The following is a 13,067-nucleotide window of genomic DNA, read 5'->3' as shown; positions in this document are numbered from 1 at the left end:
TTTTAGCTGCTTTGCACTACTGCCTCTGTCATAGCCCCAAGCGTAGCCACCCTCAGGGCCAAGTCAATAAAATATGGGGAACTCACTCCTTGGCAGTCACTTCAGTCTCTTGCTCCAAATTTTGACTGCTCTCCAAAATCTGTCTGTCTTTGTTCAGTCACAAAATCTCTCTAGGAGCTCTTTCATTTTAATTTTATTCTCGTTTTTGTCCAGTGTTTACAGATGCTATTTGTAGAAGGATTGGTCTGTTAGGTCCTCATTCCTCTATACAGAAAGTGGAACTTCTCCCTATAATATTATGCTTTATTTTCTATTTTTAATGGTTATTTGCAAATTTTTGGGTATGTATTTGACGTAAGAAAATTTAATCAGCATAGCTATCCTCATCTTGAACAATAAAAAGGATCTCAGACCAATTAATTGTGAAAATTTATTTTCTTCCTATATGCTATTGTTGTCTAATGTTTTAGGTCCATCTTAACTGTTCGCTGTAGTTGTATCAACCAAACTAGTCATCGACATGATTTTATACACTCAATGCTTGTTTAGATTTACCCATATGTTGATCAATATCTTTCCTTGCCACTGTTCTTTGAATCCTACTCCTTTCCTCTGGCTTCAATTTCTGTCTACCTGAAGAACTTCCTTTATTATTCGGTGAGGCTCCTGAATCATAAACTTTCCCAATCTCATTTGCCTAAAAAGTCTTTGTTTTGTCCTAGCTCTTGCAATAGTTTATCGGGGAGTGCACTCCTAGTTTAGCAGACATTTTCTCCCAACACGGGCAAGGTATTATTACGCTGCCTTGTCTTCTGGTTGAGTTGTTGCTATAGAGGTCTTCTGTAGGACTAAAAGTTATCCTTGTTTAGATACTTCATCTTTTATTGCTGGATACTTTTGACATCATCTTCTTCTTGCCTTTGGTGTTCTGCATTTTCACGAAAATATTTTTGTATTTCCTGCTTGGTATTTATTGTGTTTCTCAAATTCAAGGATTTATTAATTTATCGATTCTGGAAATTTCCCAGTTATTGTCTCTTTGGTATTGCCTCTCTCCCATGCTCTATTATTTCCTTTGGTGTTCCTACTTGACATATGTACAAAGTTGTGGTTGTTTCATAATGTGCTAACAGAGCTAAGCTGAATTCTGCTTCCCAGAATTACCTTCCCTGTGTGCTTCTGATTAGGGGTTGGCCAGAACTCCTAAGAGAAATCTGTGTGACTGGAAAAGTTGAAGGGAGAAATGTGGGTCCTGCTGCTGCCCAAGCTAAAAGGTGGACCCTGACTGATACAGATGACTTCTCATTTTCTCCCTAAATATCTTAAATTCTCTTCCATGTTTCTCATTTATTTTGGTTCTTTGTGTTATATATCATAATTATGTTACATCTGATTTCCAGTTAACTGGTTCTTTCTTTAACCTCTTCTAATGCGTTATCTTTCTTTGTAGCTTTACATTTCAGTTACTTTATCTTTTATTTCAAGAAGTGTTATTTATTTTAAAAATTATTTTTAAAATCTGCCTATTTAAAAATATGTCTCTTTTCTTGTGATTTTGATCACCTCTTTTATACAATTTCAGTAATTAAAAAAAGTGTATTTGTTCTAAGGTGGATGCAAAGTCCAGGGAAAATAATTTCTAATAGGTCTTAGGGAGGAAGTTTTGGAGAACCTATATGTCACAAAGGACTGGGAAAATTGCAGTATGGTGATTATACTATTATTGTGGAAGTACTAATTAGGAGCTAACACATTTTTCTTATTCAGATTTCTTAGAGTTTCAATCCTTCAATTTGTGTGTGTGTGTGTGTGTGTGTGAGCTGACTCTCATTCAGCTCACACATTCAGTGAGTTGAGTTGTTTCTTTGCATATTGATTAATTTGGATTATTGGCTCATTTCAAGAGCTCTAGTAAGCTTTCCTTGTAGAAATACATTGTGTTTGTTCCCTCTAGTTTCCCTGGGGAAACAAGATGCTTCAGGTCAATTTTCATGTCAGTTTCTCAGTTTGGCAGTTTTTGGACCACAGTGATGGTGTTTAAAATCAAACCTTAAGCCTGAGGGGCACAACTAATGTTTCGATTTCTTTGGTGAAGACTTTTTTTTTCTCCTAGAAACTAGCCAGGCGCAAATTTTTGTATGCCACTGGTGATTTTTAAAATTTATTTTTATTTTTATTTTAGTCCATCATCTTGTTAAGGTTGTGCTTCTCTAGAATACTTTTAGCAGGCATCTCATTTCTAATATGTAACCTTGTATGGGCCCAGCACCCTCTTTCCTGGCCCCCTGTAGATGTTAAAACCAACGTCCCTGAGTAATCTCCCCTGGGGCAAACATGGCATCGGTTTATATATTTGTAACTTTAATTTTTAGTTCCTTCATGTCCTTGTACCAGAAGATACTCTCTTACTCATTTCCTCTTGCAAGCTCAGAAATACTATAAACTGATATATTTTTATCCAGAATGTGTAACGTGTTCATAGTGAAAGGTTTTAGGTTATTACAGTCTGTCATCTTGCTCATATTAAAAGTTCTTATTTCTCTCATGCTCTTTCTATTATACCACAAAAGAGGGGAAAAAGGAAAGGAAACTTGGTGTTACAAAAGGAAAGCTTTCTGGTTTCCTCTCTTCATTCATTCGTTCGTTATTCATTCATTCATTTGTTCATTCATTCATTCATTCATTTTATACCATTGCAGACTCCATTTGCAATGTTCTTGTTTGCTGCAATATGTAATTCTAAAAGTAATACTCCTGGCACTTCTGTGGTGATTCACAGATATGCAAATGTACAAAGTGGTATAAAATTTGAGTCACCTGATGTGCACATTCTCAGCTAAGGTTGGACAAGGCAACTCTCTGCCTTCCTGTTTTGGCTTTCATACTGTAAACAAGTGTCAGTTTTGCAGTATATTTAGCACCATATTTATTTATTTATTTATTTGCATTTTTGTGCTTTTTGTTGGTGTTTTTGCTTTTTAAAATGGCACCTAAGTACAGTGCTGAAGTGTTGTCTGCTGTTCCTAAGAAGGCTGAGATGTGCCTCACGGAGAAAGTACATGTGACAGACAGGTTTCATTCATGTGTGAGATGTGCTGGTGGCCATGAGTTCAATGTTAATGAATCAACAATCGACATTAAATAAGGTGTCTTTAAACAGAAGGTCACATAAAACACAGTTATGTAGTGGTCAGTTAACAAAAATGTGACCAGAGGCTCATGGAAACTTGATCCCTCGGAGAAATGGTGCAGTTTTTGCTAATTCACTGTTCGCAGTGACTCTATAGACCATCACTACCACAACTCATGACAAGGAGCTAGACTTGCTAAGTTCATACTGAAGTTCAGGAATTGTGCTGGGTGTATGTACTTGTCCCTGGGGATTCCATGGGGGTCAATCGTAGCCTCCAGCTGCTTATTATAAAATAGACAAATGCAAAGACGGGTGTTGACTAGCTCCAAAGCCTAGGCCTGCCACGGGAAACCGACCAAGAATCACAGCAAATAGGCGCATGCTGGTTTTTATTCTTTACTGATTAATTGGTTGTTGGATGGATTGAGCACCGTAGACATGGGGACAGAGGTTCTAGGAACAGTTTTAGTGCCAGAGGCAGTGGCTAGCAGGGAATGAATGGTAAAGGTGAGTGCTTGGGAGAATTTGGAAGAATCGCCCAGGAGCAGGCTGCTCAGTTTTTATCAGTAGTGAAAACGTAGATGCTTATGTGGTTCTGTTGGTATGAATCACAAATCAAGTGAATAGACTCCTGCGACTGGGCCCAGGGTTGGGAAAGTGGCATGCTAGAAGCCATGTGTGGCTATCCAAAAAGGCACACCCACCTGCCCCCCGGAGAAAGACAGAAAGCTTTTGATTCTCTGTGTCCTGTGGCCCTGGTAGAGGCAGCTACATCTTTCCCCAAGGCCCCTGGGAGTGTTGCTCTATGAGTCAACCAGCCACAGAAGTCCAGTAGAGGGTTCTGTAAAGCTTTTGCTAAGCCACCAGTGCCCCTGGACACGAGATAGGCCTGAGCTTCCCTGCCTGTGTTCACTGCTGCTCCTGGTTCTAAGGTGGATGCAAAGTCCAGTGAAAATAACTTCCAGTAGGTCCTGGGCAGGAAGTTTTGGAGAACCTATGTATCAGAGAGGCCTGGGAAAACTGCTGTGTGATGATTGGGCTATTATTGTGGAAGTACTAATTAGGAGCTAACAAATCAGTCCTGCATGTTGAGAGAAACATGAGTCAAAGCAACACTAGAACAACTTCACCTGGTTAAAAGCAGGCTGTGGGTAGGAGGGAGAAGGAGTATGGAGAAGGCAAGAATAGAAACGTCAGTAGGACTTTGGTGAAAAGATTGGAAGAAGAAGTGAGGGTTTTACTTGTGTCTCTGACTTTCTGGGCTGTGATCTCATGATACAGTTTTGGCAGTTTTGATGCAGATTATTAGACTCATTTGCATCAAAGAGACAGTGAATTTTAAATACCCCCTTGGGTAGATGGGATGGTTATTTTCATGCACTGATGTCCTCCTGTATGTGTAGAAACGGAAGGAAATTACAGCAATTATCCTGCTAAGAAAGAACAGGCATTTATTTGTCTGCCTCCCTCACTAGATTTTGGGTTCCTCGAAGGCAAAGGATTCCTCCCTAAACCACACTCACCGATTATGCCCCTGTAGGCCAGTGTAGTGCCTGACATACAGCAGCTGCTCAATAAATGAATGTGGAAGTGGAAAGAACTTTCGAAGGCCTTAAATGCAAAATTGGCTCCTTGTGAGAACTGAATAGACTGGTGAAGTTAAGGTATTTGCTTAGAATGCCAGAATTTAAAAAAATACGATTTGGAAGATTGTGCTAAAGAGTCTGCAACCTTCCAAATCATATCATTATCCAAATCATTAACCTTCAAAATCAAATCAAATCATATCACTATACAGCCCCTTCCAAATCAAGGGGCTGTATAATGAGAGTTTCTTTTCATAATTTTTCTCTAGCTCTATGCTGTCCTGTATGATAGCAATTAGCCACATGTGGCACTTGACACGGCATATGTTTAAATCGAGATGGGCTTTGAGTGTAAAAGACACACTGGATTTTGAAGACTTAGATTAAGAAAAGGTAAAATGTCTTCTTAATTTTTTAATATGCTTATTTATCGAAATGAAAGTACTTTGAATATATTGGGTTAAATATAATGTTATCACTCAAATTAATTTCACTGATTTCTTTTTTCCCTGTAAAATCTGGCTACTAAAATTAAAATTTCACGTAACGTCACCACATTATGTTTCTGTTGGACGGTGCTCTTCCAGGTGAATAATACACTTGGGGAGGTCAAAACTGCTGTGAAAAATGTTTGCTTTGGAATCAGGAGGTTTGTTGTTATCACCTGGCTGGGCTGCATTTTAAAGTGAAAGATCCAATCCTTTGCCCATTATTTAGGTTCTTTGGGTCTCAGAGTCCTCATCAGCAAGTGAGGATAATTGTACCCAGCATGTCGGTTGTTGTGAGAATCAAGTGAGATAATGTTTGTTATTTTCTAGCCCAGGATCTAGGCTGAGAAAGGTGCTTACAAGACGTCAATTCCCCCCCTCTCTTCTTGGCAACTGAAATAAGAAGTCTGTTAACTTAAGCAATAATGCCACTGTGGATGAGAGAACTACACGCTTGGTGGCTCTGAATATTAATATTAGACAATATTTTCTCATTTGTTTTAATTTGCTTTTCTTGGTATTCATGAGGTGGAATATTTTGCAGGCACCGTTGGTGGTAGCGTAAAAGTTTTCCGAAAAGATTTCATCAAGAATCTACAAAACATTCACTTACCCTTTTATCCAATAATCTGTTTTCTCTGAATAGATTTTTTAAAAATAGACATATGGATCAAGAGAATGTTTAAGAATCTAAGGTGTGCTCAGAAATTTTTGTTTTTCAGATCAGATTAAGCTTGTTAAGTGTAAGTTAAATTGGATTTTCTTTTTTTTTGACAGCCGGGAACTGAAGGCTGGAAAGGATGGCTCTGTGTGTGTGGGGGGGGGGGGGGCTGGGCCATGCAGGGCCTGCTTGAGCTGAGGCCCGGCAGTGGCAGCTCCCTGCTGCGATGTGTCCTCTCCCACGCTGGGCCTCACTCACCTTTCTGTTCTCATCCCCTTCTTCTCCATCTTTATTCTCTCTCCTTCCTGCCCACCACCCACTTTTTTTTTTTTTTTTAATTCTTATAGCTTCTTTCCCCTATTAGTACAATTTTTAAAACATTTAGATCCAGGGGGTAGATGTGTAGGTTTTATTACCTGGGTATACTGCGTGATGCTGAGGCTTGGGCTTCTAATAATCCTGTCACCCAAATAGTGAACACAGTACCCGATAGGAATTTTTTAGTTTTCAACCTTTGCTCCCCTCTTTCCCCATATTTGGAGTCCCCCATGTCTATTGTTCTCGTCTTTATTGGGTCCATTGTACCCAATGTTTAGCTCCAACTTATACCTGAGGATATGCATTATTTGGTTTTCTGTTTCTGTGTTAATTCACTTAGGATAAAGCCCTCCAGTTGCTTCCATATTGCTGCAAAAGTCATGATGTCATTTTTTCATGGCCATGTTATAATCCATGCCACCACGCACATTCAACCTGGTGAATTTTGTTTGTTTGTTTCTTGGGTAGAGGAGACCCTCATTTTGACTCTTTATGATTTTCCTAAGCCTTGGTTTTATTTCCTCTATTCTCTTTTATGTTTGGGTCTCTAGAAACCAAAGCCAGGAGGAAGACTTCTTGTTTATCTGCCTAACCCATCCCTCCCTAGAGTTTACTGCTAGCCCAACTGATGGGAAAGCAGATGAGGAGAGAAAAGTGACATCATGATATTATCGCTCTGCACACATTATGGAGATATGGGAGGGCAAGACCTTTGCTCAGGAGTCTCTGTCGCTCACTTGCTTAATTTGCAGAGGGATTAACTTCCTTATGGTTATAAGTGTGGTAAATAAAAATGTACCGTAATTCATATACAGGATATTGATTATTTGAACGGTAGACTGAAAGTAATAAGGGGAAAATTATCCCAGGAGCAGGAGCTTTTTCTAGACTATCCTAACCCTCATCCTCTAGTGGAGCAGGCCTCATGCCTGTGCCTCCCACGGAAAGGAACCCTCCATCGAAGAATTAGGAACTACTGCTGCAGTAAGTGAAGAAACCCGTGAGGGGCTCCATTTTCCATCTGAAAGATGAACTCAGAAACATACTGCAAAGGTCAAAATCGATATTTGCAAATGTATCCTCAGGAGATAGGATGCTTGATACTTTCCTTTGTAAAGTTTTTCTATTGCAAAAGTTTTCAAGTCTGGTGTCCTCATTAAGAGGGGGAAAGAAGAGCTCTAGATCACAGAATAATGAAAAATACAAGGCTCATTTATTTTAGCATGCTGTGAAGCATGTACGTATTCAGAGCATGGTTTGCATGTGTGTATGTGTGTATGTGTGTGTGTGTGTGTGTGTGTGTATGTGTGATCTATTTGAAATGATGTTGATAAACGAGCTTGATTCAAAAAGACAGAATAAGATGATGAAGGACCTGAAAATATATCACAGTGGCTAAGTAAACTGGAGAGATCTGTCTGAACAAGAGAGGATAGAGGAGAGAAATGTTAGCCCATATTGGAAGCGCTTCATTTGAAAGAGGTAGTACTTTTTTTAAAAATGTGATTCCACTTGATAGAAATTGGTTTAATAAATAAGAATTACCAAGGAACAAAATTTTTTTTAGAATGGAACCTTTAGATTCCTCCTCCCTCACCAAAAAAAGTGCAACGTGTCTGTCCCTGTCACTGAAAGTGAACAGTGACCCAGTGACCATCTACCAGGATACCGAAGCTTTCTAAGTGGGGTTGGGTGGGAGTGGAAGCGAGGGGGTGTCGAGGAGGTGGACTTTCAGGTTGCCTTCACGCTATAATCAAGATGTCGACTTTTCTCTGTTTTATATACTGGGGCTTTGCACAAAATTTTATTTGGAACTAGGCTTTTATTACTATGTCAAATTAAATGAAATAAACCCAAACCAAAATGAAACAAGCAACCCTTCCAAGCCACCAGTCTGAAAAAGCAGATGCTGGAAAGAGAATTGGGTCAATGTGAGCAGTGCCATGGTGGGTGCTAGAGGTGGTTTCGTGTCTGTGTGTGCGCATGTGTGCATGTGTGTGCATGCAGCTGTCATTGAATATCAGTCACACTGGGAGTCCATTGTGGACTATGAAAGGGATGCAAGTCTCTTGGTTGCTAGACCTGTGTGCTAGATATTTTCGTCTGTTTACTCTGTAAAATCTAGAATGAGATAGAACTAGCAAAATTATGCACAGCTGACCCTTGAACAACACAAATTTGAACTGCATAGCTTCACTCACTCTCACACTTTTTTCTTTCTCTGCCACCCCCGAGATAGCAAGATCCACCCCTACCCTTTCTTCTACTCATCAACCTGCTCATTGTGGAGATGAGTGGGATAAAGACTTTTATGATGATCCATTTCTATTTAATGAATAGTAAATATGTTTTCTCTTCCTTCTGATTTTCTTAATAACATTTTCTTTTCTCTAGCTTGCTTTATTGTAAAAATGCAGTGTATTATACATATAACATGCAAAATGCATGTGAATCAATTGTTTGTGTTATTAGTAAGGCTTCTGGTCAATAGTAGGGTATTAGTAGGTAAGTTTTTGGGAGGTAAAAGTTATACAAAGATTTTGGACAGCACGATGGGTAGGCACCCCTCACCCCCACATTGTTCAAAAGTCAACTGTGTATGTTAGTTGCAATCACATGTACCTGAACAGATACTCTTCTGATATTTTACATGTTTTTGTTTTTTGTTAACTTTTCTAGAATCATAGAATGTTTAGCCTAATAGGGACCTCATCATCTAGTTCAGTCTCTTCATTTTTCAGAAGAGGACACTGAGGCCCAGATGCGTTAAATCACTTGGATGGCGCTGCAGTCAGGCTATGGTCACAGTACAGGGCTCCTGACATCAGCATGTCTGAGGGTCATGCCTTTTGCTGGATGACTGCGTTTCTGACTGCAAGGAGAGAACAGAACTCTACGGCAAGAGTGAGTGATTATTTTAGACATGGAGACTGTAATTGAAGATAACATTATAGAAATGAAATAAAAATGAGATTATTAGATATTTATTAAGAAAGACAAGTATGGGGAGCCAGATGATACTGAGATTATATTTTATCTCTAACAACCGAGGGAGGCTGAAGGATGTGCGTTTTGTTCTATGAAGATCCAGGGCTAGGTTAAAAGGTAGCAGCACCACTAATAGTTTGCTTTCAATAGTGCAAAACCATGAAAAATTAATTTTCATTGTAAAAGCAGAAGGAGCAATTTAAATGGAAAGGATTATGCTTGTGTGTGTGTATGTGTGTGCATGTGTTCCAACAGGGAGAGTAAGGAAGGGTAAAGAATGACTAAATCTGCAATTTTTGCCAGTAATATTTTTTTTTTTTGAGATAGAGCCTCACTCTGTCGCCCAGGTTGGAGTGCAATGGTACAATCTCGGCTCACTGCAACCTCTGCCTCTTGGGTTCAAGTGATTCTCCTGCCTGAGCCTCCCAAGTAGCTGGGTCTACAGGCATGTGCCACCATGCCTGGCTAATTTTTGTATTTTTAGTAGAGATGGGGTTTCACCATGTTGCCTAGGTTTGTCTTGAAATCCTGACCTCAAGTGATCTGCTGGCCTTGGCCTCCCAAAGTGCTGGGATTACAGGGGTGAGCCACTGCACCGGGTCTTTGCCAGTAATTATATTATGAGGATAGGGAGAGAAGCTGCTGTAAGTTGGGAAAACAGGCTCCTAGGATACCACAACCCCAGGCGGAACAGACAGCCCTCAACTACTGATGTTCTGCCTGGCTTTCCTCCATACCCCTTTGCTAGTTGTGCTTCCAGCCAGCAATGCTCCAGTCTCATAACTCCAAGGAAAAAGCAGAACATGAGTAGGATGGAAAGCAGATATCTTGACAAGGCTTTTCTTCTTTATTCTACCATTGTAGAAACTTTCAATAAATTGAGGCATCCCTTCAAAACACGTTTATTAAATATCTACTATGTATGAGAAGTGTAGGTACTAAATACGCTAGTATTTAGTCCTAAGTATTCCAGGATCTGGCTACTCAAAGTGTGGTCCATGGACCAGCATCATCAGCATCACTGGAAACGTGTTAGAAGGTCCCACTGCAGACCTACGGAGTCTTAATCTGTATTCTGTCAAAAACCTTAGGCAAGAAGTGCAGCTATAGGAAGCACTGACCAGTGGCTTTATTATAGGACTGTTTTTGAAGACTGACTTGAGAATCACACAATATAATGAGAAATGAGCCCTCAAGAAGATTAGAAATGGTCAGCTTTTTAATTCTTCATGGAACTCAGCTTGACTTCACTCCAGTAAAAACGAGTGAGAATAATACCACTTTGGTCAGCTTTTTAATTCTTCATGGAACTCAGCTTGACTTCACCCCAGTAAAAACGGATGAGGATAATATCACTTTGATCCATTAGGGTGTGTGGTTTTGGAAAGGACATCCGAAGTATGGAAGTGGGAGGACGCAGCAGTGCTGCTTAGCAGCTCATGTAAGACTTCCCCAGAAATACAGGAGTCCCAAGTTATTGAGGCGAGGGCAGGAGCAAAAGGAACTTTTAGCCTGAGGATGCTTGGGTTCCATGCATTTGTAGCCATAGCACAGCTATTATTTGATATTCTGCCTTTTATTTTCATCCACACTGCATTTTCAAACATTAAAAAAGTCGACTCTTTTTGCTCACTTGAGACCGATTTTCCCATTCGGTATCGTGTGAGTAATTGCATTACTGTTCTCATTTCACACTCTGCGTGTCAGGTGGATGGCCCACGGCGCCTCCGGGGCTCCTCAAACTCCCTGCAGCAAAGGCGCTTGAACACTCATCTTGGTTAGCAGTGGGCATGCGGGCAGGTCCTGGTGTTTGCGGAAAGTTCACTGACATCAAGCCCACATGAAACGCAGAGAAATCTGGGCTGAACCCGAGCTGCAAATGAGAACATCACTGCTTTCTAGATTCTCTCTCTGCAGCTCAGGAGTGAAAATGAGATTTCCTAAAACAAGCATTCATTGTCCATTCCCGACTTGCTTATCTTTCTCTCCTAGGCTTATTTTCAAACATTCACATTTTGTTATGAAGAGAGACTAAACCCGTCTCCATTCTTTTAACATTGTCTTTTGAAAGATAGAAGTTCTACATTTTGTCTAGGCACGGTGGCTCATGCCTGTAGTCCCAGCACTTTGGAAGGCTGAGGCAGGCAGATCACCTAAGGTCAGGAGTTCAACACCAGCCTGGTCAACATGGTGAAACCCCGTCTCCACTAAAAATAAAACAATTAGCCAGGTGCAGTGGTGGGTGCCTGTAGTCCCAGCTACTTAGGAGGCTGAGGCAGGACAATGGCTTGAATCCGGGAGGCGGAGGTTGCAGTGAGCTGAGATTGTACCATTGCACTCTAGCCTGGGCAACAGAGAAAGGCTCGATCTTGGAAAAAAAAAAAAAAAATTCCCAGTTTTAATGTTGATTATGGTAAGTATTGATAGATATAGCCCCCATAAACAAGAGCTCTTTGGGGTCCTCTTCAGAGTGTAAAGGGGTCCTGAGACCAAAAGTTCCAGAACCACTGCTATCAACAGTGGATATTATAGGACGTGAGCACCAGCATTTTCTATAATTGTATGAGTCAAGTGCTCTGTGGGGAAAGATCCTTGTGCAAGTTAAGGAAAGGTTGTTTTAAGATCAGTTTGGCTTTAATTAAATACTTGGGTTGAGTCAGGCTTTCCAATGGACACTAACGACAATTTCTCCCTGTTGGGTACCATTATTTATTAGACTCACAGGCAATGCCACTTATTCCAGCAGGTGCTTTAGACCCACTTTATTCTGGAGTGGTACTCAGTGAGAGGAAGGTGAGCCTTGCCAGATGAGTCGGGAATACCCCCAAGGCTCTGGTTTCTGGCTGGTTGATGAGTGTCATTGGGTGCTCACTGGTTCAGGTGCCACTTTATTATTTTTTGAACTTGGTTTGTGTCCATGGATCTGGAGTCCCAGACTAAAAACCTGTTTTCTTTGTCACCAGTCATGGGGATCGTTCTTTGCTGAGTGCTAAAGCAGACCTCTGATTCCTTTACTTCTCTTTTCCTGCTGAGGAATTGCTGACGGAAGCTCTGTTCTCACCTGGCTCTGTGGTTGTCAGTCATGGCTCCTCTTCCCTAACCTTTCCTAGCACTCCTCCAGAGAGTGTGGTCAGGGGAGCATTAGATGCAAATGAGGATACCTCAATCTCTGAAATAGACTTTGTGCAGAAATATTTGCAAGGGGGGGAGCAGGTGGGAAAAAAGCCTAAATGTCAGTAATAAATACGTTGTAGTTTTCAACAAAGGACGGGGTTCAGAGATGTCCGGTGTGGTCGTTTGCATTTCAAAATTACAGGGCTGGTTAATTGTCCCACTTGAAAGAAGAATATGATGGGTTTTCTAAAAGTGGATTTTACGTAACAAAAGAAGTCTGAGTTCTTGGTAAGGTCACTTATTTGCATAAATATTGATTGAGTGGCTGTGGGTGTGAGAGGCAGCCCTGACCTCTGGGGATTGAGACAGTCTTCACGGTCAAGATGCTTGCTCCCAGAAGAGCATCTCTCAGAATAATCTAGAAATTTATTTCCTGTTGAAATGGATAATTTCTATTCATTTCTTAGTCCTCACATTACATGTCAGGTTATGTGTCTAAGAACTGTTGGATCAAGGTAGCTATACTTTGATACTTTATAAAACTAATGTAATATTTAATGAAGATTGCCAGTTTTCCCTCTTCAGTGGTTGTGCCAATTTACAGTGCAGGCAGCACTAACAAGACCACGATTTAAGATCCATTGAATCCAATCTTTGGGAAGACAGCTGGTGGGACAGTGAGGAGACTGCCCGCAGCTATGGAGGGGAGCCCACCTGCTAGGAGGATGTCCAGGAGGGGCCCCTATCCAGTCTTGGGGCCAGGGAGAGATTCTTGGACA

The sequence above is a fragment of the Theropithecus gelada genome, chromosome 9, assembly GCF_003255815.1.
Source record: "Theropithecus gelada isolate Dixy chromosome 9, Tgel_1.0, whole genome shotgun sequence".
NCBI lineage: Eukaryota > Metazoa > Chordata > Mammalia > Primates > Cercopithecidae > Theropithecus > Theropithecus gelada.
The sequence above is the reverse complement of the archived record's forward strand: the minus strand, read 5'-3'. Positions refer to the sequence as shown.